The 27,910-nt window shown below is 38.9% G+C and overlaps 1 protein-coding gene across 1 annotated transcript in view; it reads left to right on the plus strand.

Annotated features, from left to right (window-relative positions):
* The window catches only part of Ankrd28 (ankyrin repeat domain 28), a 150,627-nt gene that overhangs the window by 7,515 nt on the left and 115,202 nt on the right, over nucleotides 1–27,910 (plus strand). The gene's annotated exons all lie outside the window — the stretch shown is intronic.

Below are 27,910 nucleotides of genomic sequence, written 5' to 3' on the forward strand. Positions count from 1 at the left end.
TGCAGCTGTTGGGACAGATGTCTCTTCTGGTTTATATGTGATCTTCTTAATGAGCAACCTTTTCTTGAGGACTCAGTTCCCAATACTATTCAGAGGAGAAAGCCAATGATGGTAACAGCAGTAATACCCAAGCAAGCCAAATATAGAAATACAATAAAACTTAGAGAGACTGCTCTATCACTGTTAACCATAGAAAAAGAAAGGGCAATGTGCAATAAACTGTGGAATTAAAACTATGAAGGTAAAGTTAGTAAAAGAGTGAAAAAGAGCAGGTAGAGAGAAAAAAAGGATAAAGAAAAAAAATAAAGAGAAGAGCAAGAGATAAAACTTTGACTGAAAAGTTAAAAAAAAAAGTAGGTAAAATATTAGCTCAAAGGAAGAAGAGGTAGGCTGGAGAGAGAACACAGCAGTGGTAGAGCAGCCTTGCATGCCCAATCTCCAGGACTGTGAAAATAACAGCAACAATAATAAAAACAGCAATGCATAATGAAACAAAAGATTTTTTTTTAATAAAAAAAAGTCCTAAGAGGTAATAGAAAGGAAAAGAAAGAATTAGGGTCTGGAGAGATGGCTCAGGTTAAGAGCACTGGCTGCTCTTCCAAAGATCCTGAGTTCCATTTCCAGCAACCACATGGTGGCTTACAACCATTTATAATGTGATCTGGTGCCCTCTTCTGGCGTGCAGGCAGACATGCAGGCAGAACACTATATACATAATCAATCAATCAATCAATCAATCAATCAATCTAACAAAACAAAAAAGAATTAGAGGATTCTTTCCAGAATCTATAATAATTGCAATCATGCAGGTCTGGAGGAAGAACAGTTGTTGCCATTCTTCACTGTTTTCACCATACTGGTTGGTGCTGTGTACAGGTCCTCTGTGTGTAGATCAGCCCCAATGGGACATTAGTGACAAGGCCTTAAATGACAACATAGTTTAGATGTTGTACTTCTGTGTATACCTGGGTTTGGTGCTAACCCCTGTGGGTGAGGAGAGTTCCACTCACACTGGTGGCCTCCAAGTCAATGTGCCTTTGAGTGATAAACATCCAGATGAGGATGTCTCCAAGTTCATATGAGAGTGAGGAAAACAGTACTGAAATCACTTTGGAGAGAACTAAGATATCCCGTCAATCACAGTGCCTGCAAGGTCTTAGTCCACAAGAAGCAGTAAACCACCCTGTAGGTGGGAGGAGGCTGTGGAAATAGAGCAGCCTGCCATTCTTGGGTTCCTCTTGTCAGGAAACTACTGTGGCAGTGAGGCACAGCTCAGACTGGAGGTAAGAATGGCATGTGGAGATGGAAGCAAAGCTTACAGTGATGTAGTTCTACGCCAAGGAATGCCTAAAGCCACCATATTGGAGAAGATAATTTTTCCCCTAACATCTTCAGGGTATGTCAATTTGAGATTGTTAACCTCCATGACTGACAGGAAAAAATGTTGGTTTTTATTTTATTTTAAGAGTTTTTGTTTTGTTTTGAGACAGGGTTTCTCTGCGTAACATTCTTGGCTGTCCTGGAACTCTTTTTGTATAGACCAGGCTGGCCTTGGACTCACAGATATCCGCCTGCCTTTACCTCCCAAGTGCTGGGATTAAAGGTATACACCACCACCGCCTGGCTGATTTTTATTTTCTAAGAGAGAAAAAGAGTGTGTGTGTGTGTGTGTGTGTGTGTGTGTGTGTGTGTGTGTGTGTACATACGAGTGAAGATGCTTGTAAAGGCTAGGCTTCAGGTTCCTCTTTAACTGTAGTTATCAGTGATTGTGAGTTGCCCAACACGGGTGCTGGGATCCAAACTTCGATCTTCTGCAAGAGCAGTACATGCTCTTAAGCACTGAGCCATTTCTCTAGCCCAAATTTCTATCAATTTAAGCTACCAGGTTTGCCTTAACAGTAGTCTTAAGAAACTAACAAAAAGATTTAATACATTTAGATTTGTAATCCATCTTGAGTCTTGTATATGCAGTGTGGTAGGACTACAATTTCATTTTTATGTCTATTTAGTTGTCCCCATACTATTGACTTATTATAACATCTTTATCACAAATTAGACAATTGTGAGACTTTATTCATTCTCTTCCACTGATCTCTGTGTGTCTGTGTACCAGTACTATATAGGCTTGATTTCTATAGCTTTGTAGTAGGCTTGAAGATGGGGAATGAATCCTAACTTTGTTCTTGTTTTTCAAGAATTTGTCTTTATGGGTCATTTATATTCCTGTATTAGTTTTAGCAACAACCCTGAATCTGTCAGAAAAGACATTTGGAGTGTTTCATAGCTATTGTATTTAATGTGTAAGTCAATTTGAGAAATACTGAATCTTACAAGTAAGTCTTTATCTGTGACTATGAATTGTTTCCCATTTATTAAGGTTTTTAAATTTCATTCAGTGTTACTGTGTAGAATGTATGTTTTAGACTTCATTTGTTCAATTTATTATTTTTACAATGTTTATTGGAAAATGGATTTCCTTAATTTTATTTTCAGAGTGTGTATAGCAAGACATTTTTTTTCCTCTGTGTAGCTCTGGCTGTCCTGGAACTCACTCTGTAGACCAGGCTGCCCTTGAACTCACAGAGATCTGCCTGTCTCTGCCTCCTGAGTGCAGAAGATTAATGGCGTGCACCACTACCTCCCAGCGACAATTCATTTTTTTAATTGCTCTTATACTCTGCATTACTGCATTAGTATTCATTTATTAGTACTAATAGGTTTTTAGTGGATTCCAGGGTCCTTTTTTTTTTTTCCCTATGTATAAGATGTATCATCTTACTGGATGTAACTTTACCTTTTCTTTCTGGTATGGATCCTCTTTATTTCTTCTAGCTTGCTTGCACCGAGGAGAATCTCCAGTACAATATTTCCAGTACAATATTAAATAGAAGTGATGAGAATAGACAGTTTTTTGGGTACAAGTGGTAACAGGATCTCAGTGATGGCTTACACTGTCCTGTAACTCAGTATGTAGCCTAGGCTAGCCTCAAACTCATGCCAGTGCTTCTGCCTCAGCTTCCCAGTTGCTGTAATTACAGACATGAGTCACCAATGTCTGGGTTGCACATCCTTGTCTTGTTCATAGTCTCCTGTCATTCATTATTAAATATGATGTCCTCTGTGATTTTTTGTAGATGTCTTTTACTAGACTGATGAAATTTTCTCCTCTGGTCTTAATTTGTTTATTGGTAACTTCTTAAACATGAATATTAATTGTTTCCTCTTGGGCATTGTAACTATTTGAGTAAAATGAGAACTTAGGAAGAAAAAATTAATCTTTGTTTCACCCAAGATTGTTTTATTGATACAGCTTTTCCATCCTTAAGACTTCTAAATACTTCCTTAATAGCAAGCCCCAATTTTTTGATTATGGATTTGAGTTTTTATTTAAGCTCAAATCTTTCCAGCATTTTCCTATTTGATAATTTCAGTCAGCTACATTTCATTCCAGATTTAACACAACTTTTTATTCCTTTGATTGGCTGATTCTATTTTGCATCAGATTCTATAACCAGACTGTAAAGCATACAAAAATGTTTTTTGAGAATTGTTGACAGGAAATAGTGGCCTCTGCCTGTAATCTCAGCATTTAGGGGAGGTTGAGACAAGAGAATTGCTGCAGATTCAAGGACAGTCTGAGCTACAGTGAGTACCAGCCCAACCCAGGACTACATGGCAAGACCTGGTCTCAACAACACCCCCCTGACCTCCCAGCCAAAATGTTAGAATATATGATTGGAGCATAGGGCTTATGGAGTGTGAAGAAGTTATTTTGCTGGAGAGGAGCCAGGTCATGAATAGTCTGCATTCTAGGGAGTTGGAACTTGATTCTGAATATCCCTGAATAATCTAAAACAGATAATACAAGATTTCTATTTTGAATGAATTCTGGAGAATTGATAATATTTTAGATTAGTAAAGTACAGGAATTGGTAGGAAGTTAAATCCATTTGAAATGCTGGACAGCCAGTAAGATAAATTTGATTTTGGAAGTATTGAAGTTTTGGTGGAACTTCTAAATGTTGAAGTGTCCTTGAGTAAGCTGTTAAATATGAGAGTGATTTCATAGAGTGTTGTAGGTAGTAATCAAAGTAAATGAATTTACTTTGGGCTAATGATCAAGGAGAATATAATGGAGAACATAGACTGGGTGGAGGAAAGAAATTCTGAGAAACCACAAGAGGTAAGAAAAAGCCACCAGAGACTGCTTATCACAGGCCAAAGAGGAAAGACTCTGCCAAGTGGCAACTATATTCTCTTGGGCTTTGTTTAACTTAGGCTTAAATTGCTCTGATTAAAGAAATAATGTTTTGAAGTCTGGAGAATAGGAAAATTATATCTAACATGATCTTGGTTGAACCTAGAGTAGTTTTCCTTCCAAGGCTTTTATTTTATGTAAATAGTTACAGTCCCCAAGGTGGGAATTACTATTGAATGTCCATCATAATTCAGAATATTATTTTAAACTTTTGTTTGGAAATGATTTTTCTGTTTGCCCCAAGCTCTTTACTACTTAGGTCACTGTTTATTTATGTTTATATTGGAATCACTTGGCAAACTTAAATACAAATTCTTGATGTATGTGTGTGTTGTGAGAGTCCAGTAAGACCATAGACCAAGGATCACCTTGGATATTGCTCTAGAATCTGAATCTTAACACTTCCTGTGGTCAAGGCTGTTTTGTTCTTAGTAAGTGGGTACCAATTAACTGATATTTACTACCTGTTCATGCATTTCGTGGTGGTGATGGTTATATGTATGTGGGCGTGTGTGTTTGAGATATAGCCATAGGAAATATAGCCCAAGTGCTGCATGTTACTTCATTTCTGGAAAATTTGTTTCCTCCCTTGAACATGCCTCTTATTTCCCACCTGTTACCAGAGCCGCTTTAGAAACAATGGGTTCAGATCCTGAACTTCTGTCAGCCTAAGTAGATTCTAGCTTCCTTAGTCTCCCAAGGTGATCATTCATTAACTTGGAGTTTTCTGAGGATCAAGATTTGCTAAGTGTTGCTCTCAGCTTGTGCTATTTGTGTTTAAAAACTTACTTGTATGGTAGGTGTATCTTCAACAGTTGACTTCCAGTTGTTGTATGTTGTTTTCTTTGTAATACTTTTAATGGAAACACCCTGATTGTTGGATTAAAAAAAAAAGAATTCATGTCTACTATCTATTGATCCTAGATACTGGAGATACATCTATTTATATAACAAGTTATTGCCAGGTGGTGGTGGTGGTGTTCGCCTTTAATCCTGGCACTCGAGAGGCAGAGGCAGAGGCAGGTGGATCTCTGTGAGTTCAAGGCCAGTCAGGTCTACAGAGTGAGTTCCAGGACAGGCTCCAAAGCTACAGAGAGAAACCTTGTCTCCAAAACAAAACAGAACAAAACAAACAAAACCCCAAGTTATCTTCTTCCTATTATGGGATAAAATGAAATTAGATAAGGACAGTTTTATTAGCCATGAGTTGGAAACATTGAAGAAGTGGCTAATTGCATCCAAGTGTGAAGTTGGAAGGATTTTTTGAAATTTTTAAAATTATTGTAATAGAATTTTATTTACTGGTATTACTTTTAAGTTTGCAGTTCTTTTGCCCTCCCTCCCTTGTTGTAGGGATTGAATCCAGAATCTTGGGCATTATAAGCTCAGCCTTTTTTTCTTTATTTTGACTCGAGGGAATTACTATTAATTTTTTCCAGACTGTACTCTTAATCTTATATTAACTGAAATTTAGATAGATTGTTTATCTCTTTTTTTTGTTTTGTTTTGAATTTTCCCCCTTTCTCACATATTGTTTCATATTAATGTCTGGGTGTAGTATGCCTGTTAGCTAAGATTGTAATAGTTAGGTTGGACAAAAATCAGATAACAATGCCCCTTTAGTATTTGGATTGGTTTTGTTTGTTCTGTTTTGTTTTGTTTGAGATGGGGTCTTCACTGTAGAGCCTAGGCTGACCTTAAACTTAAGATCCTTCTGCCTCAGCTGCTCCAAGTGCAGAGACTACATGTGGGAGACTGGCTCCCACTTTTTCCCCAGGCTACACTTGAGTAGGGAGGAGTGAGAAATATTAGGTAGAAGTATAGAGGGGGAGAGATACAAATAGAAACACAGGATAGCCTCGGGAGGGCCTGGATCAAAACCCACCAGCCCCTTCTGTCTCTTCTAAAGGGCTTTTTAAAGGAATGCCAAAGGGTGGAGCAAAAGACCTTCCCTTAGCACACCCAAATGCAGACCCTTCCAAATACCTGGTAACCAGCAAGTGGCCAAGCAATCCTTTAATGCAGTTCTGCTGAGTAAAGCAAGCTCAGATCTCACTAGGAACCTTTGTGGGCCTCCACAACTCCCCCTTCTTGATATAATAAAGGCTCCCCAGGCCCCTCAGATAGACTGTGCCTGTTTTAGGTTGTTCTCCTTGATTGATCTTCCTTACCTGTCATAGAGATATACTTTGCATCAAGCATACTCTGGCTTAGATTGGAAGCTAATCTTTTTTCAAGAAGAAAGCTGTCCATCTTTGACTACCAGCCTCTGGTACCAGGAGAGGGTACAGTGCTTAACTAAGCTCTAGCCCAGGTCCCTTCTGAGCTTGCAAACATCCACAGCAGTCTCCGTAGCTGCCACACCTTCCAGTAAAGGAGTAGAGGATAATAAAGATAGAATGTTCTTTTTGGAATGGGGCTAAGGTGCTTACAGCAGTCTCAGCTGCACCAAGACCTTTTCCTGGATCAAAACTCTCTCCTAACAGATGTTCAGTAAAACTTTCAAGAAACTATTTTGATTCCCAGGAGAAAACAGTCATTTCAAATCATTTCAAAGTGTCTACTCAAGTAAACAAAACCCAAGTTAATTATAAAGACACTTTTACAAACTTACTCAATTGTGGGAGACTTAACCCTTTGTAGGAGACATACCCCTTTCTAAACCGAAACAGAAGGAGTGGAAACTTCTAGGAAGAAAACAGAAAAGCTCCCCTAATTATGACACCTTCGTTAATTATATTTTGGGCTATCAAACATATTCCTTTAAAAATTAATGTTACCTAATTTGTCTAGACAGATATTAATGGAGTAATAAAAATAATTGTAGTATGAACTTACATTTAACATTTACACATTTTACAAACTTACATTCAACATTTACACTTTACACAGACCTACATTCAACATTTACACCCTTCACAAACCTACATTCAGCATATACTTATTTTTACAAACTCACATTGAAAAGGAAACTCTATAGAACTATTTTACAGACTTTATATTCAAAAGGAAACTATAGGACTGTTTTACAGACATTAGCACATATCTAGAAGAGAGTTCTTAGAACTATTTACCAAACTTATATTCAAGAGGAAACTCTTTTAGCAAACATCTAGAAAGAATTTTTTAATAGAACTAACTTATATTCAAAAGCAAACTCTATAGGACTACATTACAACCTTTAGCAAACATCTAGAAGAGGTTTTTTAACTGAACTATTAATAAGACAGAAAGTATACAAATCATTTCTAAAGTTCAGAGTTTATAGTCAGCTTTGATATCATTCTGAAAGTTTTCTTGAGAGTTTGAAGTCAGAGCCTAATTTATCAGTGACTCTTAAACTTGAGAGTAATATTCTCTCTTAATTTTTTTTAAGCTTAAGATTACCATGGGTTCTTTTAATGATGCCAAGGTTTCCCTCTTGTATCTTAAGCATAACTCAATCTGGTAAGGTATTTTTTGTTTGTTTGTTTTTTAACACCTGAAGCAATTTCTCAGTGTAAAGACCATTTTCTCTTGCTTTCTAAATGAGTTCAAAGTAGCTTGTTGAAAAACAGTATTAGCATTTTAATTATTTTAATTAATTAACAACTTAGAGGCAAGTTCACCTGTTCTTAGTTCTTAGGAGGTAAGACTAAGCTTTCTAACATTGCTTTGAAAAGAAACTGCATTTTGAGCTGAAAAACTACATTTCCCATACTGCCTTCCTCTATCCTCACTCTGTTATGTTATGTACTACATTTTCCAAGCTACTTTTTGAACTGTATTTCCCAGGTTGCCTTTCTGGGTCTGGCAGAAAACTTCCATTCACACAGTCTGTTTTCATACTGAAAATCAAGATCAAGTGAGCTTGCCTTTTTTTTTTTTTTTTTTTTTGGCCACAGGAGGTTTCTGATCTCCCTGAGCTAGCATTGATAGGTGTTTTTCCTTCATTATCCCCAGAGTGGGCCACATCTATCTGCCTGTGTGCAGATAGATAGATTGGATTGGTGCTTTGGTGCCAGAAGCAAAAACCCCTCAGGGCTTATTCCTTCACCTTACCGGATCAGTGAAAGAAAATGAAAGCTCTTGAAACAACAGCTTTTTCAGAAAGATTTTTCTTCCTGATAGATCTCTTTTTTTCCCTGCTTGTTCCCTCCTCCAAGATGCAGAGCCCCTAATGCCACTGCCCCAGCTTAGGACCCATGCTCTTCTTCTGCAGCCTGGATCAACCAAGCATCCTGCAACAGACACACCTCCTCTGCGCCTCTGCAAACACTCTGCCCCTTGCTGCTTTTTGTAATACTGGCTTGAAGGGGAGCCAGGACTAGCAGAGAAGATTTGCCATATTTCAAGAGGTTTTTTTTTCTTAGTGCAATTACAGGTGATTTCCCCATACTAATAGATGTTGTTTCCAGGTGAGTTAAAATTTTGCCCTTACAGAAAGAGAGAAAAATCTAAGAAAAACCTGAAAAGCTTTTAGTTTTTTAGAGAGAGATTACTAAAATTTCTGTAAGACCTTTATTATCCTTGGCTTCATAGCCAAACATAAATTACTTCTGATGGTGTTGTGTTGAATTGGGGTTTGCTGGCGGGTGGAAACTTTTGTTTCTCTTGAGTCCGCCTCAGGGAAAATTCCCCCCTGCTTCTCCAAGGTTTAGATCTAAACTGTCCCAAATCAACACCCACAGGCTAAAAGCTTCCACAGGCATCTTTTTCTGCCCATTTTTTCTCATTTTTGGTAGATTTTTCTGATTCTTCCCTAGGATTTTGCATTCGTAACCCCATAGTTAGAAAATCAAGGACATAGTTTAGAAAATCAAGGACATAGTTTCTCTGTCTTGTTGCTTATTCTAAGTTTTTTTCTTATACTATATTTCTACATTCTACTTTATATTTTTCCTTCTTACCCTAAGTTTTTTTTTTAATTTTATAGATAGAAATCAAGAGAGAGAGAGAGAAAAAAAAAGAAAGAAACCTAGATAGAATATATACTGCAGCCTCACTTTCTAACTTTGGCATTCCATTGCTTAACTTGACTCCCGAGAATAAATAACCCCGCTTTCATTATACTACAATACTAGACATGTCCAACTGCTTCCTGTGGGACCCTTTCCCCACTTTTGCCAAATCCCTGTTTGGTTGCCATCTGTGGGAGACCTGCTCCCACTTTTCCCCCAGGGTACTTTTGAGTAGGGAGAAGTAAGAAATATTTAGATAGAAGTATAGAGGGGAAAGAGAGAAACACAGGATAGTCTTGGGAAGGCCTAGATCAAAACCCTCCAGCCCCTTCTGTCTCTTCTAAAGGGCTTTTTAAAGCAATGCAACTGGGTGGAGCAAAAGACCTCCCTCAGCACAGCCAAGGGCAGAACCTGGTAACCACGCAAGTGGTCAAGCAATCCTCTAATGCAACTCTGCTAAGTAAAGCAAGCTCAGATCTCACTAGGAAACTTTGTGGGCCTCCACAACTGCAGGCATTTACTACCATGCTTAACCAGAATTCTATTTAATGGTTAATTATGCTGTGTATTGTAGTGCAACTTAAAAAAATACTACTTACTTCACTAATTAACGAAAACATTTTCCATTGTCAAATAAAAATTGTAAGTAAGTTTTGTGTTTGCTGGCAAGGGTGGTTCTGGCTTCTTGTCATTTTGCATAAATATTTTTAAGGTTCAATTATATTTAAACATGCTGGGTTTTTTTTTTTTTAACTACTTAATAGTATTATTTTGTGTGATATACTGCATACAGTCCAGTTGATGAAAACTTGAATGGTTTCCCAATTTTGGAAATTATGAATAATATTGCTCTGAATATTCACATATGAGTCTTTGTAAAGATGTGTTTTAATTTTTTCTGGAAGTAGTCCTAGAAATAAAATTGTTAGTTGTGGTAAGTTTATGTTTGCAGACTAGATGAATTGTATATGCTATGTATTCCTGGATTTGGCTTCCTGGCACTTTGTCTTTAACTTTCATATGGAGGTATTGCTTTCTTCAGAATACTTCTGAGTAGTAGTCTATCCTGTTAAATTATCTTCATGAGTTTATGAAAAATTAATTTTATTATTTAGACCATTTGATACAGTGAAACAATGTAGGTCAGGACTTTTTTGTGGGAGAATTTTAAGTACTAATTCCATTTCAAAAGGTATGGGTTTAGTCATATTTTCTGTTTTCTCTTGAGTTAGTTTTGTCTAGGAGTTTGTTCATTTTTATCATAGTTAGTTTGTTTTTACCAGTTTATATTTTTCTTTATAACCATTTTAGCTTCTTTAAGTTGGGTAGTAATTCACTTCCTTTCATTGCTTAACCTCTGAGCTACCTGGTAAATATTTTTAAACGTCCCTGGTAGTGGGTAACTCCACCCATGTAATAAGCCAAATCAAACTGAATTAGAAGTCCAGATTTAATGAGCAAAGCATCCCGGGGTGATCTCAGGGGAAGAGAAGAAACCACGAGGCTCATCCCAAGGAGGGGGGCCTTAAATACCCTCTAGACATGGTCTTTGAGCAGCTCCAGGGGAGGAACTGACCCTTGGCAGGCTTTCTGAGGGGCGGGGTCTGGGATGGGAGGAGTGGGACCAGAGCGGAGATTTCTAACACTACCTAACCCCAGTTTATTGCTTCTTGCTGGAGAGATGGCTCAGCGGTTAAGAGTACCTGCTGCACTTCGGGGGGTCCTGAATTCAGTTCCCAGCAGTGACATGGTGGTTCACAGCTGTCTATAGTGGGATCTGATGCCCTCTTCTGGTGTGTAGACATATGTGCAGATCACTCATATACATAAAATAAATCTTTTATAAAAAGATGAAGTCAAATCTTACAGGTTACATCAAGAACACTTTTTTTCCCTCTTGCTCATTTTTGGCAATACCTAGGGACATTTTTTGATTGTTAAAAATGGGGAGAGGAAAGGTGCCTCTGATATCTAGGTAAAGGCCAGAAATGTTGCTCAAATTTTGCACTGAATGGGACATTTCCTTTTAATAAAGAAACATCTTTATTAAAACATCCCCATCTGAGGATGGGGAAATGGCTCAGTAGGTAAACTGCTTACTACGTAAGCATGAGTTCAGATCTCTAGCATTCACATAAAAGTCAGGTGTGGTGGTATGTGTCTATAACCCAGTGCTGAGGGTCAAGACAGGCTAGTCCAGCCAAAATAATGAGCTAGGTTTAATGATAAACCTTGTCTCAAAATGTAAGGTAGAAAGGTCTAGAATATTAGCTTAGTGATTAAGAGCAGTTGGCTGCTCTTCCAGAGGACCAGAGTTCAGCTCCTACCTAGTATCTACATCTGGCAGCTCACAGCCATGCATAACTTTAACTCCAAGGGATCTGACACCATTTCTGGCCTCCATGGGCACCCTTACACATGGTGCATACATATACACACATACATATAAATAAAAATAATAAAAATCTTAAAGAATAACAACTAAGATTTCATATTAGAACAACTACAGGGATTCCACAAGTTTTCGTTATGGACTACTATCCAGAGGTAAAGAGGTTAAATAATATGGAAGATCTGACAAAATTAAAGGTGGAAAACATCACCTAAGAAGGACTTTCATTGTAAGTTACCAGTAGCAATTGTCTCAGTGACCTAGTTGGTTTCTACACAACCTTCCGTAGTTAGTGATAAGACATCAAATACCCCAAATAGCAAATCCTTTTGTGCATACTATGGGAATTTGCCTAGTATGAATACAAGTCAACTTGGATGAATGTGTTTGTTGAAATGATCACAAAAAGCTCCAGAAAGGAAGATTACATTTATTGGTACATGAAACGATAGTGACTACTAAGGATAGTTGGTGACACTGACAGACTGATTCAGGGTGTCTTGAGGGAGAACTAGAGTTCTCCAGGGGATAATATCCTCTTGTAACATCCACAGGCACACATATCCCCAAACATGGCATATGCACATACACAAACACAAAAATGTTTTTAAAAAAGAAAATAAGATAGAGAAGGGATTAAGAAGGATGTCACAGTGTCAACCTCTGGCCTCCATACATGCCCACACGGGTAAATGCACCTGCACACACATGCAACACACACGAGTGGTGGTGGGGGACCCATCTGATTGAAAATTTAATATTGCTGAGTTTGAGAAACCTTTCTCTATAACATTCCGTGTGGCCACACAGTCCACATCTTTATTATTGTGTGGATATGTATATGGATGTGTATATTCATGGAGACATACAGATACACTAGTTTTGGGGCCTGAGCAAAATGGTATGTCTCATGTACACAAGCCTGTAGGTGATTAATTTGCTTTCATGTACCAAGGAGTTTGATTTTGACCAACCTTATTTTAGAGGTGACCAAGACCATTGAGTAATTTGATTGGACTTAGAGGTCTCAGCAAAACAGATAAATTAATAATGTGGTTTATTACATCAGAGTAATACAGGTTTAACCCACTAATAGGTAAAGATGCACAGGCCTGGGTCCTGGAAACTTTAGGCACAAGGTAGCAATTGTCCTCTTTTTTGGGTGAGATTTGGTTTTTTTGGAGACAGGGTTTCTCTGTGTAACAGCTCTGGCTGTCTGGAACTCACTCTGTAGACCAGGCTGGCCTTGAACTCACAGAGATCTACTTGTCTATGCCTCCTGAGTGCTGGGATTAAAAGCATACACCACTCAACATCTTTAAAATTTTATTTATTATTATTTTTCCTTTTTTTTTTTTTTAATTTTTTGGTGTCCTCTTTTATAGCTGTGTGGTCGGTGGATGCTTACTTCTCCCAATAGTTATGTAAGACTGAACTTGTGGAGGTTTACTAACCAGTAATACCCCACCTGAGCTTTGGTGTGCAATGATTTTATTGAATAATCAATCACAGATAGAGTTAACCACATATGTGGCTGATCTTAGTCCTTTTCAAAGGTAAATCAGATGCTGTATGGCTTAAATTTCTGAACATATATCTTATTGTTTAGACTATTAGGAATAGACAAAGACCTCTAGTTTTTGTTTTTTTTTTTTTTAAAGTAGGTCATTCCAAGGACTTAGAGTTTACCTTCATGATTAGTAAGGGCCTAACCTTTCTTTGACTAAAGTTAATTTTTCACTGTATACTGTGGGCTTCATTGTTTTCATTTTTGTTTTTCTCCTTTGGAAAGAAATAGCTACCGGAGGGCTGGAGAGATGGTTCAGCAGTTAATTCCACTTGAAGCTCTTGAGAAGACCTGGGTTCTGTTCTCAGCACCCACTGGGCAGCTTACAACTTCGTGGAACTCCAGTTCCAGGTGATCTGACATCCTATTCTGGCCTCTGTGGGCATCCAAACACATACATATACACACATGAAGGAAAACACATATGTACATAAATGAAAATAAAATATTTTAAAATAATAATAATTATTATAGCTACCTGAGTTCTCAGAGACTAATTTAAGATCTATAAATGGATTTAAGATTACTTTGTACCATGTATTGTTTAAGGAACTCTTTTGTCCATTGAAAGCAGTGGTTTTAAAAGTATACTCCATGGACCCATAGTCCATTTTACCCTGGGGTAAGATTTCCACATAATAATTAAATGTTATATGCTTCTTGTACTTTGTTGAAATTTGTACTGGTGGTATAAAAATGGTAGTACCTACTGTGTATCTTGTTTAAGTGTCAAGATGTCTTAGTTATTGTTCTGTTGCCATGAAGAGATACCATAACTAAGGCAACTCTTTTTTGTTTGTTTTTTTGTTTTGTTTTGTTTTCAAGACAGGGTTTCTTTGTGTAGTTATGGTTCCTGTCCTGGATCTCGCTCTGTAGACCAGGCTGGCCTTGAACTCACAGAGATCTGCCTGGCTCTGCCTCCCGAGTGCTGAGATTAAAGGCGTGCACCATCACTGCCTGTCACCAAGGCAACTCTTATAAAAGAAAGCATTTAATTGGGGGCTTGCTTACAGTTTTAAAAGTTAAGTGAGTCTATGACCATCATGGCAGGAAGTAGACAGGCATGGCACTGGAGCAGTGGCTGAGAACCTTACATCCTGATCCACAGGCAGCAGGCAAAGAAAGAAAGCTGGGCCTGACATGGGTCTTTGAAACCTCCAGTGGCACACCTCTTCCAACAAGGCCACACCTCCTAATCCTTCTCAAACAGTTCCACTCTCTGGTGACTAAGCATTCAAATATATGGAGGCCATTCTTATTCAAACCACCACATAAAGGCCCTATGTTCCATTCCTACACAAAGAAAAAAGAGAAAACATGTAGAAATTACTTTGATTACATTTAGCTCTTGGGTCTGTGGAAGATAATGCTTCAGTACTTCACAGACATGCCTTGTGAATTGCTTACCTAAACTAAGACTTAAAAAATAAATAAGAGTACATTTTACTTTAAAGAATAACTGACAAATCATATTTACTCAGACTCAAACATTCCATTGAAAAGGAAAAAAAAAGTAAATTTATCACTTCAAGAAATATACCTATTAATATTTTTTTACTATCAAGAAAATTAGAACTTTAAAACAGAAGTTATAATTGGAAAGATCAGTACTGCCCACCTACGCTTAACTTAACAGTATTTAGACTTTCTGGTCATTAGCATGAGCAAATGTGTTGGGTGTTTTAGGGGGTTGGTATTGTATATAATGAAAAGTATGAATAATTGAAAGATTTGTATAATTTAGTAAACTAACATTTTCCAGATTATTGATTCATGGTGTTATTAAATCACAACAGGTAAAAGATCCATTCAAAGTGTATTGATTGTATATTTGTATATATTCTTTTTCTAGGGGTCAAACTCAAGGTTTCGTGTATGTTCTACCAAAATGTTCTATCACTGATTATACTTCTAAACCCTAGCCAGTGGATGTTAATGAAGCATGAAAAGTTTGTTGATATGGTTCCATTGCAGCTAGAGAGATCACTGTATCAATTTAAAAATAATACTTGTCAAGTTCTGATGTAGTCAAGAGAAAATCCACAGTTACCTGAAAAAGATTTTTAAATGCTGCCTTTTTCTGTTTACTTACAGATACAGATTTTCTTTATATAATTGAGCCAGGATGACTTTCTGCTACTGATTGGATACAGAAGCAGCTGAGACTTCTGTTAGTTTTTGTTAAGCTAGTCAGACATTAAAGAGTTTGTGAAAAGTTAAAACAGTGCTACTCACTTCATTTTTAACTTTTTGGTTTTTCTTTTTTTTTTTCTTTTTTCTTTTTGGTTTTTCAAGACAGGGTTTCTCTGTGTAGCTTTGTGCCTTTCCTGGAACTCGCTTTGTAGCCCAGGCTGGCCTCGAACTCACAGAGATCCGCCTGCCTCTGCCTCCCAAGTGCTGGGATTAAAGGCGTGTGCCACCACTGCCCGGCTTTTTTTTTTTTTTTTTTTAAAGTTTTTGTTGTGTGATATTTTGTTTGTGTTCTGACAAATAAAACTTGCCTGGAGATCAGAGGGTGGAGCTAGCCACTAGTTAAACATAGTGGCCAGGCAGTGGGGGCACAGACCTTTAATCCCAGCACTTGGGAGGAGGAAGCAAGAAGATTAGGAGTTCAAGACCACCCCAGGCTACACAAGATTGAATCAGTCTAAAAGAGAAACAGAGTGGGACAGTGGTGGTGCACGACTTTAATCTCAGCATTGGAGAGGCAGAGACAAGAATAAAAGGCAGGTGGAGACAGAATCCCGCCTCTCCCCCCCTCCCCCCAATTCTGTTTGAGGATTTGTAGAGATAAATCTCTAGTGGCTGCTGCTCTGCTTCTCCTAACTTTCAGCTTTAACCCTTGATCTCTTACTCTGGGTTTTTATTGTTAAGACTAATTAGGATTGTGCTTCAAGTTTTCAGTTATTTATATTTTTTTTCAGTTTTAATTTTGAATATAGTAACTATCAAAGGAATTACTCCCATAAGCAAAACTCTTTCAGCTCCCTAGGAATTTAAAAGTGTGAAGGGGTTAGGAGATACAAAAGTTTTAGAGCAGATGGCCCACTAAGATTGGTTGCTTAGGTAGTTTTGAACATACATTTTTTGTTGGGTTAGGCTGCCACAGACTAGATTTAAGTTCCTTGGATTTTGATGAAATTTTTTTTCCCCTAGACCTGAGTATAGTTTTAATAAACAAAATTTAGGGTAGAATTTAATAATAATCAATACATTCTGGCTTCATGTGGCTCAAAAATTTATTATAAATCAGATGATTGAAAAATTAAATTAGAAAGAATGAAAAAAAATTAAATGATGAATGAATTTTCCAGTTCATAATAGACAGGTGATTATGGAGAAAGCATTATGTTATGAAAGTTGAAAAGAAGCAAGATAAAAGTTTGAAACCTTAAAGGTAAGAAAATGATATACTGGTAAAAGGATAAATAATACAGAACATTTTAATTTTTGACATATCTTTATTCTAACCTTTAACAAAGATAGTAGGCTTTCTGTTCTGAAAATACTCTCTGTAGGTTTTTAAATTTTGATTTTTGTTGTTGTTGTTGTTGTTTTGAGATAGGATTTTTCTGTGTACTCCTGTCCTGGAACTTGCCATGAAAGAATTATCTGTTGTATGATATTTTGTTTGTGTTCTTGTAGTCAAAAGTTTCTCCAGGTCCTGCCTGGCCACATGGTTGGGACACATGGTTGTGACCAATCTCTCCCATCCACATCCCATAGCTGCTTGGTCCCAAGTAAACACACAACACCACTTGCTCTGTTAATGAATAAATTATTATTGGTTGGTAGTAGGACAGTATGTAAGAGAAGCTTACTATGAGTGATTTAGAGGACAAGAAATTCTTTCTCTTTGTTTTTTTTTTTTTTTTTTTTTTTTTTGAGACAGGGTTTCTCTGTGTAGCCCTGGTCATACTGGAACTCTGTAGATCAGGCTGGCCTCGAACTTGAGATCCACCTGTCTCTGCCTCCCAGTGCTGGGATTAAAGGCATGTGCCACCACACCTGGCTTCTTACATATTTCTTCATACAGTTCATCAGGATTGTCTTGTTTTTGCATTAGAATCCTGCTATTAACACCTTTGAAAGGGTTAAGTTTGGTCTGGTTTTAAGAAGACTTTGGGAAATATTTATAAAGCCATTGAAAAAGTATACCCAATAAAGCTATGAAGAATTCTGTATTAGTCAGGTTTCTTTAGAGGAACAAAACTGGTAGACTGAATCTATAAGTATTAAAAGAGGATTTATTTAAGTGACTTACATAGGCTGTGGTCTGGCTAGTGGGTTGAGGAGATGGTGTAGAGGGTAAGAGCACTTGCTGTGCGAAAATGAGAACCTGAGTTCAAATCCCTAGCAGGTACGATTATTATTCCTGTAATTTCAGCATTGGAGGGAGGAGACAGGTAGATCCTTGGAGCTTGCTGGCCTGCTAACCTAGATGAAATTTGAGCTTCAGGTTCAGTGAGAGACCCTGTTTCAAAGGTAAATTTTGATGGAACAGGAAACCTGACATCTTTCTCAGGCTTCTGCATGTGTACATTCATCCTCCTACATACACAAAAACAAGCAAAGACCACACATCTATACATCACACACAGAAAAAATTAGAAAGGGCATTCATAAAAGCCTATTTGAGTAAGATGCAAGTTAAAACATTAACTGAACAATTACAAAGTACAGAAATACAAGTTTTAAAAATTTTAAAATAAAATAAAATAATCTTAGTATTCTTTCCTACTTGGAATGATGTGGTTTCTACCTCTCCTTCGACTGTCTTTTGTAGGATTCTTTGTGAAACGTTCAAGATAAGTCAGTATCTCATGTTGAGGGGATTTCCCTGTGGGAAGACAACTTCTAGAATTTCTAAGGTCACCTTGCCACCAATTACAACCTTGTCCCTGGTGTCTTTAGAATTGTGCTTTCCAAGTGCCTGCCTGTTATTACTTTTGTCACTTGGAAATCTTTTCCCAGCCCTTTCCCTTAGGAGACTACTAAAATCCCCAGGGTACTTCCTCATTCCTGTATAATTCATTCATCCAGGCAGTGAGGAGGGTTTTGGCTTTTCCAGCATTTATCTCCATGGCCTCTGTGGAGAATCTCTCAGCTCCTACACTACACTTCAGGCTCTGTCTTCAGAACCTGCTATAGTTCAGCAGTTTTCCTCACAGTGTTTCCAGGCTCTGGTTACATCCCCACAAACTGGACAGTCTTCCCCAGCTCTGTATTGTCACATTGCCACTGTGTGTACAGGGAGAGTACCTCCTTAACTGATACCTCTGTCCCTGTCTTGGCTGTTGCTTTGTTGAGAAAAACGCCACTTTGGCTTAATCCCTTTTCTTTAGCTTGTTCTCTTATTGGAATAGATGATTTCACTGGGTGGTAGACAGCTAATAATCTGCCCTCTTACCCGGCAATCCGAGCATATTCCAGTATTATATTTTCTGTTTTAGCCTTATTTAAGGTCTTTTGTGTATCTTTTTGAGTTTTTGTTGTTTGTTTTGTTTTCTAGTTCTGTGGCTAGAATCTTGATGCTGGTTACATTGAATCTGTAGATCACTGTCAATACTGTAGCCATTTTCTTAGTATCAATTTAATATGTAACTTAGTTGGGAGATGCTTATTCCATCTAAGTGCCTTCAGTTTCTTTCTTTAGTGTTTTAAAGCTGTCACTGTAGAAGCTTTCTGCCTATTTGCTTATGTTTATTCCTAGGTCTTTTATTTTTTTAAGCTATCATGAATGAGATTTGTTTCTTGAATTCTTTTTCAGAAAGTTTATTATTGATAGTAAGAAAACCATAGAATTTTTGCATTGATTCTGCACCCAACTACTTTTGCTGAAAGTGTATTTAATGCTAAAGGTTCTGTTAAGTCTTTAGGCTCTTTTAAATATAGTGTCATGTCTGCAAGTAGGGATTTGACTTATTTTATATTTGTGTAGATGTAACCAACCATCTTATTAAATAAGAAACACAGAGCCGATTCAGAGAAGAAAGCCAAGAGGTCAGAACTAAGAGCCTTACCCTTCCTGCTTCAGCCAAGAGAGCTCTCCGAAAAGGGGACCTACTTCCTGTGTACATGTCTTTAAATAGTCTTTCTGTTCTGCCTTCTCATTGGTTGTAAACCCAAACACATGACTGCCTCGTCACTGCCTGTATGTACAGCCCTCCAGGTCCTCTATGGTATTGAGATTATCCAATTTTGGCTGTATCCTTGAACACACAGAGATCTACCTAGCTGTCTACCAAGTGCTGGGATTAAAGGCGCGCCACCGCCACCACGCTCTTGCTATGACTCTAATAGCTCTGACCCCCGGGCAACTTTATTTATTAACATACAATTAAAATCACATTTCAGTACAAATAAAATACCACCATATATTTGTCTTTTTTTTCTCTCTCCTCTTAACTGCTTGAGTACTACATTAATTATAAGTGGAGAAAGTAGACGCCCATGACAAGCTCCCGATTTGAGAAGAAATGCTTTTAGTCTTCTCCATAATATTGACTATAGGTCACATGCAACTTTATTATGTTAAGTTCTGCTTTTAGATTCTTTAGTGTTCATAGCCTGAAGGGATGTTAAATTTTGTCAAAGACCTTTTCTGCATTAATTGAGATGGTCATATGATTTCTGTCTTAAGTCTTTTTATGTACAGTGTTACACTTACTGATTGATGTATGTTGGACCATCTTTTTTGTCCCTGGAATGAAACTGACTTACTCATGGTATATATATCTTAATGTGTTCTTTAATTCAATCCCCAAGTATTTTATTGAGACTTTTTTTGTTGTTTTTTGTTTGTTTGTTTGTTGTTTGTTTTTTTGAGACAAGGTCTGTGGCCTGGCTGTCCTAGAGTTCACTGTGTAGACCAGGCTGGCCTCAAACTCACAGAGATCTTCCTGCCTCCTGAGTCCTAGTTTGAAGAACACTGGTGTTGGCTCTTCTCTAAAGCTTTGGTAGAATTTGACAGTGACTGTTTAGGCAAGGGCCTTTGTTGTGAGACTGTGTTACTGCTTCAGTTGCATTGTTTGTCTAGGTCTAAGTTGTTTGTCATCTCTATTTCATTTTTGTATGTCCTATGTGTTATGATACTGCACATAGCAGGCCTCGGCTGGCATCAGATAACTACTAGGTACCTGTCCCCCCCTCCACCCCCCCCCCGGGGGGTGTGTGTGTGGCTGAGACGGGGACCCCTTAAGAATGGGAGGAGTACGTGTTCTTCTCTCCTCTCTACCTCGTGGTCTTGGATGCTGGTGCTTCGGATCAAGACAGAGCTCTCCTGAGAACCACGTTGGTTCTCTATCTGTGTGTTCCATCCCTCCTGGATTCCGCGACCAACTCAACTATTCTTGTTGTGACTTAAACCCTGAATAAGTTCCTTTGACTTTCAAATAGACTCCAGGAAATTATCCCATTATCTAGCCCCCGCCCCCATTTAACCATTTATCTGGTGCCCAACATGGGGCAAACTCCAACAGGCATCAGTTCTCTATTTGAGCTACAGCTTATCCCCCACCCCCACCCCCTGCACACTGCTGGGTCGCGTACAGCCACTATGTATACCTAGTGAGTGCAAACATGAGTAGACTGGCGTTGCGGCCTGCGGCCCCCCCCCCCCCCCCAACACAGAGGCAAGGGATGAGGGGAAATTTTATTTTTATTTATTTATTTATTTATTTTTGGTTTTTCGAGATAGGGTTTCTCTGTGTAGCTTTGGAGCCTGTCCTGGAACTCACTCTGTAGCCCAGGCTGGCCTCGAACTCATAGAGATCTCCCTGCCTCTGCCTCCCAAGTGCTGGGATTAAAGGCGTGCGCCACCACCGCAGCAAGGGGCAATTTTAAAGGGTGCTGGGAAATGGAGTAGCAGTGCAGCCGGGCAGGAGAGAGGGGCACCCCCACCCAGGCTGTGGCATGGCATGAGCTGATGCAGAAGAATGAACTCAAGCCATGGGTTGGTGGCAGTGTTGGGGGGTGGAGGCTACACTTTGGCTAGCTTGACTGAACAATATGAGTGGCGGCAGCAGCAGCAGCAGCAGCAGCAGCAGCAGCAGCAGCAATAGCAATACAATCAAGTGACCACACATTTTGCTCAGCAGCCAGTGGAGCGGGGCTCTGGGCTGCACGCCAAGGTCCCATGGGTAGAATAGGCAAATGAGGTCCTGGCAACAGAGTTAAATGACAGAGAAAAGAGATTTAAAAGATAAAATTACAGACAAGGAGAGGAATTAGAGGCAAGGGAAAGACAAAGAGAACGAGCTTTGCCTGGTGGGCAGTTTCACATGTGGAAAGGAACCTGGCTACAGGTGATGATATAATTGCTTAGCAGAGACTGGAGGAGCATAGGGAGCAGGCATTGAGGTAGGAGCTGGGATAGGAGAGGGTAGGCACATTTTTCACAGTGAGGTACAGGGTCCAGCGGACTGACCTCCAGTGTCCCAGTGGGCCAACAAGGAACAATGATAATGATGCAAGATAGCCAGTGGACCATTGTACCAAAGGCTATGGGCCATGGCATTGAGTGGGCACATGCTTTCTCCATATGCTGCCGCATAGGGACAGGGGCCGGAGGGCTTAAAGCCCAAAAGACGTGTGGTTTCGGTACTGGGATGTTGAGAGACCACAGTCGAGCGATGAGTGAATCCTCACTTGTGGGAAATGGCCAGAATGGAAGGGAGGAATCTTACTGATAGGGTGAAGAGTCCCCACAGTCCTCCAGTCGGGAAAAAGTGGTGGATAGTACAGGGTCCCAGAGTTCCCCAGACTGCCAACGAGCAGGAGAAAGCAGTGGGAGGGCCTACCGATGTCATGGCACCAATGTTAGGATACTACTGCACGTGGGAGGCCCTGGCTGGGCAGATGCAGTGGCAGGCGGTGGCATGTGGACAGTCACTCACACCTAGGCACTGCATCCATGTGGAGAGAGTTTATTTGATAGAAAGATGGAGATAGTCAGAAGCGGGGGCGTGGAGGGGGATCGAGGTTGCACACCTCGTGGGAATGGAGGAGGGGAGGGACAGATTTCTTTTTTACAGGGACTTTGTGTCAGGATGCTGGGCGGGTCTCCAAGGTGTGAGTCAGAATACTAACGCTATGTAGAAATCCATCCATTTCATTTAGATTTTCTAGTTTGGGATAATACTGAGTTTTCAAAGCATTCCTCTGGATTTCCTTGGTATTTGTTGCAATATCTTTTTTTCAATTGTTCATGAAGTTGAATATATCTCTGTTTTGGTTTGTTTGATTAAGAGTTTGTCAATCGCCGGGCGGTGGTGGCGCACGCCTTTAATCCCAGCACTTGGGAGGCAGAGGCAGGCGGATCTTTGTAAGTTCGAGGCCAGCCTGGTCTACGGAGCGAGATCCAGGAAAGGCTCAAAGCTGCACAGAGAAACCCTGTCTTGAAAAACCAAAAAAAAAAAAAAAAAAGAAGAGTTTGTCAATCTTGTTTGTCTTTTCATAGAATCAGCTTCATTGATTCTTTATATTCTTTTATTCTCGATTTTTTTTTTAAAGTTTTACCCTCATTTACTTCTGTCTACTGATACTGGATTTGGTTTGTTTTTCTAAGACCCTGAAATACATCACTGAGCTGTTTATTTCAGATTGCTCTGCTTTTGAAATGTAAGCACTCATAGCTACTCATTTCCTGTTAGGAAATGCCTTTGCTGTATCTCAAAGCTTCTGATGATTTGTGTTTTTAATCTGGGAGTTTATAAATTTTTTCTTTAATTTCAAATATTTGGAGAGTCAGAAAATTCCATGTGCTGCTGAGAAGATATTCCCCAGCTGTTGAGTGGAATCTTCTGTAAATGTCTATTAAGTGCAGTTAGCCTATGGTGTGATTAACTCTGAATTTCTTTTATTGGTTTTTTTTTTTTTTTTTTTTTTTTTTTTACACCTGGAGCAACTATCTATTGATGAGAGTAAGATGTTGACATCACAGACTGTGTATCTGTTCTCTTATGTGTAGTAGCACTTGCTTTATAAAATTGGGAGTCTCCCAGCATCTAGTGCATATACATTTCAAAATGTTTTACCTTTTAAAAAATGTTTTAATTTAATTCTGTGTAAATGGCTGTTTTACCCACATGTATGTGTATGTATCACTTACTTGGCTGTGTGGTGCCCACAGAGGCAAGAAGAGACAGGTCCCCTGGAACTGGATTTGCATAAGGTTGTGAGCTACTATGTGGGTGGTGTGAATTGAACCTGGGTTCTCTGCAAGAACAGCCAGTACTCTTAACCACTGAACCATCTCTCCAGCCCCATAAAAATGTTCTGTCTTCTTAATTAATTATAGTGGCCTTCTTTATCTCTTCTGTCTAGTTGTGGATTGAAGTCGTTGATTTTTATTTGGGAGTCTTCCAGTCTGCCTATTTTTCAGGGCTAGATTTCTAGTTCCATTGAGAGGAGAAAACTGCTGTAACAGCATCATCAAACTGAGTAATATATAGATACAGATTTAAACATTGGTTAAAGGCAAACTTTGTTAGTGATTAAGAGCATGAACTGCTGCTCTTCCAGAGGACCCAAGTTTGTTTCCCAGTACCCACATCAGGTTGCTTACAACCAGCCACCTGTAAGTTCAGCTCTAGAGAATCCCACATTCTTTTCTGACCTCCAAGGCACCGACTGGCACACAGGCTTGAGAACACCACGTGAACATGCAAGCACATGCCAAATTAAAAAAAAAATTTTTTTGAAGCCCACTAATAGACCCCCCAGTGACCATAGAACAGAAAATGACAGTTTATTGCTCTAACACACTGTAATTACATAGACTTCAGTTTTGAGCAATTGTGTTATGATAGAAATTATGGTTTATCATTTTATCTTCAGTATTTCTTGATAAGTATTGGATCCCTGGTTGTTGGGTATCCTCCATCAATGCAACAAGCCAAATCTAGCTGAGTTAATAAAATCAGAATTAACAGTAAACAGAGCAAAGCAACTCCCGGGTGACACTCAGAAGGGCAGGAGAGAAAATCAGGGCAGGTCTGGTGACCAGGTCTTAAATATCCTGTAGGCGTGGTCTTGAGCAGCCCTCAGGGAGGAGCTGACCCCTGAGGGATGGGGTCTAGAGAGGACAGCTCCAGGCGAAGAACCACTGCTTGATGCCCTGAGGGCAGGGTTTGGAATGGGGGAGGGGAATGAGACCAGAGTGGAGATTCCCAACATTTCTGAGATTGATATGAGGAAACAGAATTACTGGTATATCTATATCTATAGATAGATCTTTATATAACTATAAAAAGATATGTATACATTTTATTATAATTATTTTCTTCAAAGTGATTATAACGTTATATTGCAATTATAGCAATTATATTGCTATAACCATTTGTTAATATCTCCTTATCACTTATTAACCACTTCTAATTTCTTGTAACCACTTGTTAATTTCTCTTTACTTCCAAATTTGCTAAGAATTATTTTAAATTTACAATCTGATGTGTGTATATCAAGTGATATGTTGTAATTTGCATTTCCATATTCCTACTGAGACTGAATGTTTTGGGAGTTTTTTGTTTTTGTTTTTCTGGTTTGGGTTTTTTTGTTTGTTTGTTTGTTTTTTGAGATAGGGTTTCTTTGTGTAGCTCTGGCTATCCTGGAACTCACTCTGGAGACCAGGCTGGTGCCGAACTCACAGAGATCTAGCCACTGGCCTCTGTCTTCTTAATGCTGGGATTAAAGGCGTGTGCCACCACTGCCCAGCACCTAAGTGTTCTTTCTAATGGTAAAGAAATTCTCTTCTACATTGTTTGAGTGTTTTAATCATGAAAGCATACTGGATTTTATAAAATGCTTTTTTCTTTGCATCAACTGAGATTGTCAATTTTCCCCCTCATTTAATTAACATAGTGTGGCATTTAAAAAATGTTAGACCACCCTTAAATTCCTGAGATTAAAGTCCCCTTCAGTTATGGTTTGTAATCTTTCATATGCTGCAATATTTAGTTTCAAGTATTTTTGCTGAGGGTTTTTATGTTTATATTCATAAGGGATATTGGCATGTGGATGTATTTTTCTTGTACTTTTTGGCTTGGGTAAAGGTTATACTGGCTTCAAGAATTATCAATATCTAACTCTTTTTTGTTAGAAAAACAATCACATGTTTCTTCCTCTGTTTTGAGAAGAGTTCATGTTAATTTTTTAAATTTTTGCTAGACTTCATCAGTGAAGCAGTCCATCCTGGTCTGCTCTTCATCAGAAAGTTTCTTTTTTAAAATTTTATTTGTGTGTATACATGTGCTGGTGCTTGCAGATCCCCTAAAGCTGGAATTACAGGTTATGAGCTATCCACGTGGGCTCAAGGAACTGAACTCCCATCCTCTGCATGAGCAGCAAGTGTCCTTAAACACATTTTGTGCTGCATAGAACCACATGTTTTTGGGGGCAAACTGCACATTATTTAAATCATAATTACAGATCATAATGTACTTTAGGTGTTGTTTTCAATAATTATAACATTTTTATTTACAAAAAAATTAAACAACTAATTAAACAATTAAACAATAATTAAACAAAGTTCCTAGTACTTTTTTCTCCTTTTTCCACAGGCGGCACAAACTCTGCAGGTTCTCATAGGAAATGTTTTCTTTCCATTCACTGAATACATGTAGGTTCATGCTGCTTCATATCACCTGACAACCTTTTGGGTGGATCTTTATGAGGTGCTCTCCTCGCACCCCCAGGGTGCACACATTTGTCTCTGTTTCCAGAGAGCCTTCATTATTGTTATCTGTTATCCATTTTTTTTAAGATTTATTTATTTATTACATATACAATGTTCTGCCTGCATATATGCCTGCAGGCCAGAAGGGGGCATCAGACTCACTATAGATGGTTATGAGTCATCATGTGGTTGCTGGGAATTGAACTCAGGACCTCTGGAAAAGCAGTCAGTGCTCTTAACCTCTGAGCCATCCCTCCAGCCCCCTGTAATCCAGTCTTGCACCACCGATTGCAGAAACTGTTTATATTTTGCTTTTGTTTGTGGACTGAGGATGTTGTACACTTTAAATGAAAAGTCCACAGTTTATAAGATACAGCACTACTATTTTTTCTGTTGTCTATTTCATTGTTTTCCTTGGAATGGAACAACACGAAAGGAATTGATCTGCACAGTCAACACCTTTCATGTGGGCATTGTATTCCTTGATGCAGGTTTTACAATATTCTCTCCCATTTTCTTTTTTCTGTTGTGGAGGCAGAAGTGTCATGGATCATTGATATCATTTGGGCCATGCACTTGTCTTTTCATGCTAGGAGAAGAATATCACCTTTTCTGGAAAATATTATGTCACCTTTCTTCATTCTTGATGTTTTCATTTTCAAATTTGGCAGTAAACCTCTGTTCTCCCTAGTAGTCCAACAGACTAGTGTTTTCTGTAGCAGCAGTTTAGCAGATGTAGCATGGTAATAATTATCCTGGTTAATATAGTGCCATATGCCAAGGTAGGGTCCAAGGACTGAAAGAATTACTTCTTGCAATTTCTTTCCTTCTGCAGTATATATCTCCATATTGCAGATGTAGCCAGTGTCACTCTCACACATCATCCAAACAAGTAAACAGTATTTTGTTATTTTTGCTGGGTTGTACGTGTGAAATTTTAAACATCCTCTCCCTGGAATCATTCTCTTATCCAAAGACAACTGTTGCTTTGGTTTGTATATTGTTCGGAATTTATGCAGGAAATAATTCAGCACAGTATGGATCTTGAAAAGTTTCCCCCAGCAACTGTCTATTTTGGTGTTACTATTGAAATGCCAGAATGTCCATATTTGTTCAAATCTATGATGACTCATTGTCTGTGGAAATACAGGAGTACATATCAAAGGATCTGTTGACCAATTGTCTTTCAAGTTATCTTTTCTTGTTTGACCCATCAGAATAAATAGGCCAAGGAATTTCCTATCCTTCTGTGTAACCAGATGCCCCGGCCAGCGGGGTGTCAACGGGGCGACCCACCTGTGGGAGAGAATGAGAGGGACAGGGGAGACACAAAAGGACGACAGCAAGACAGTGTGTTCTGATCAAGCTGCAAATTTTATTCTCCTCAGCAAGGCTTATATAGCATGGGAGGGGGCAGGAAGGAGGGAAGGGGTGCACGACGTGCCGTACGTGCAGGTGAAGGGGGACGTGCAGGTGAAGGGCTACGTGCAAGTCGTGAGGCTGCTAGATCGTAAGGTCACTGGTCAGGGCCCATTGTTCTGTTGCTATGCTACCTGACCTGCCTGACCTGTTCCTTATCTTTGGTTTAGGGTAGGGGCTTGTTCTCTAGCTTAGCTAGTACTTTTCCATGGTCCATGTTTGGTCTCTGACAACCAGAGACCACTTTACTGTCCTAGATGGTGTTTTGCATTTCATTGTGGTTTGATCGTGATAGTTGGACAGCTCTTTGCACAACATCTCAAACAATTCTCAACCAAAAAAGAGATTGGTCACAGAGGGTACAGAATACCACTGAGATGGATATGTAGTGACCCCAGCATGACCTTCAAACATATGTAAGTATGGTGGTGTGTCACTTTCAGACTAACAATTAAATCACTACCACCTTGCTCTTCCTTACAGGTCTAATAATTTCACTGTCAGTAGAATCAGTAGAGTTGTCTCCAGAATTGTCAAAACAGTCGTCTACATCTTCGATCTCAATAGGAATATCTGATAAATTATCATTAAATACTTCCAGAATTGTATCACTTCCATTGGTTTCTCTCGTTTTTCTGAGAGAGGGCATTTCTAAAAG

Source organism: Peromyscus eremicus, chromosome 9, assembly GCF_949786415.1.
Source record: "Peromyscus eremicus chromosome 9, PerEre_H2_v1, whole genome shotgun sequence".
Lineage (NCBI taxonomy): Eukaryota > Metazoa > Chordata > Mammalia > Rodentia > Cricetidae > Peromyscus > Peromyscus eremicus.